We start from the raw sequence: 1,777 nt of genomic DNA, 5'->3' as shown, positions 1-1,777 counted from the left end.
GCCCGTAACAAAAAGGGAGACGACGTGGAGATAAGGAATAACAAAATATATTTATTAACTAAAGTAAACTAAATTCAATTAACAACTGTGTGTGTATTCAGTAATCAGTAGTGTAAGTGAGTGTGAATGAGTGTTGTTGAAAGGTGCCAACGCAAACAAACAAAAACAGCCACAAAAATGCCACAACCAAAATCTAGCAGTGTCTGCATGGAGAGAGTCTCCTCAATGAATGGGGAAGGGGTGCGTTTATCCTGGGACACACCCGAGCCCAGGTGTGTCCCATTTCGCTGACGACCCTCCCGGCTCCACCCACCGTCATCCTATTAAGGAAAACAAGAGCAAAGAGAAAGAATTCGGCAGACAGAGTGGGAGGGTCGTCACACCAGAAAAAGAACCCCACACCTTCACGGTTGGAACCATACATGGAGATCATTCGTTCATCTACCCTGCGTCTCACAAAGGCGGTTGGAACCAAAAATCTCAAATGTGGACTCATCAGGCAAAGGACAGATTAATACCAGTGCTCGTGTTTCTTGGCCCAAGCAAGTCTCTTCTTATTTTTGGTATCCTTTAGTAGTGGTTTCTTTGCAGCAATTCGACCAAGAAGGCCTGATTCACACAGTCTTCTCTGAACAGTTGATATTGAGATGTGTCTGTTACTTGAACTCTGTGAAGAATTTATTTGGGCTGCAATTTCTGAGGCTGGTAACTCTAATGAACTTATCCTCTGCAGCAGAGGTAACTCTGGGTCTTCCTTTCCTGTGGTGGTCCTCATCAGAGACAGTTTCATCAAAGTTCTTGACATTTTCCGGATTGACTGACCTTTATGTCTTCTATTAATGATGGACTGTCATTTCTCTCTGCTTATTTGAGCTGTTCCTGCCATAATATAGATTTGGTCTCATACCAAATAGGGCTATCTTCTGGTTACCACCCCTACCTTGTCACAACATAACTGATTGGCTCAAACACATTAAGAATGAAAGAAATTACACAAATTAACTTTTAACAAGGCAGAACTGTTAATTGAAATGCATTCCAGGTGACTACCTTATGACGCTGGTTGAGTGAATGCCAAGAGTGTGCAAAGCTGTCGTCAAGGCAAAGGATGGCTACTTTGAAGAATCTCAAATATAAAATATATTTTGATTTGATTAACACTTTTTTGGTCACTATGTGATTCCATATGTGTTATTTAATAGTTTTGATGTCTTCACTATTATTCTACATTGGGAAAATAGTACAAATAAAGAAAAAACATTGAATGAGTAGGTGTGTCCAAACTTTTGATAACTTTTGAATTGGTATGTGTGTCGTGTGTGTGTGTGGTGTGTGTGTGTGTGTGTGTGTGTGTGTGTGTGTGTGTGTGTTGTGTGTGGTGTGTGTGTGTGTGTGTGGTGTGTGTGTGTGGTGTGTGTGTGTGTGTGTGTGTGTGTGTGTGTGTGTGTGTGTGGTGTGTTGTGTGTGTGTGTGTGTGTGTGGTGTTGTGGTGCTGTATTCATCTATGCTATCCTAGTTACATTTTGTCATGTTCTTTTCATTGATTATGTTCGGGTCGGCTGGTCTATAGGTTCTTTCTCTTTCTCTCTCTCTCTCCTCCTCTCTCTACCTCTCCGCTCTCTCTCTCTCTATGTTCCGTTCCTGCTCCCAGCTGTTTCTCATTCTCTTCTCTCCTAACGACTTATTTACTCTTTCACACCTGTCCCCTATTTTGGCCCTTCTGATTAGACGTTCCCTATTTCTCCCTCTGTTTTTCCGCTTCTGTCTTGTCGGATTC

This window comes from Salvelinus sp. IW2-2015, linkage group LG14 (genome assembly GCF_002910315.2).
Source record: "Salvelinus sp. IW2-2015 linkage group LG14, ASM291031v2, whole genome shotgun sequence".
NCBI lineage: Eukaryota > Metazoa > Chordata > Actinopteri > Salmoniformes > Salmonidae > Salvelinus > Salvelinus sp. IW2-2015.
The sequence above is the reverse complement of the archived record's forward strand: the minus strand, read 5'-3'. Positions refer to the sequence as shown.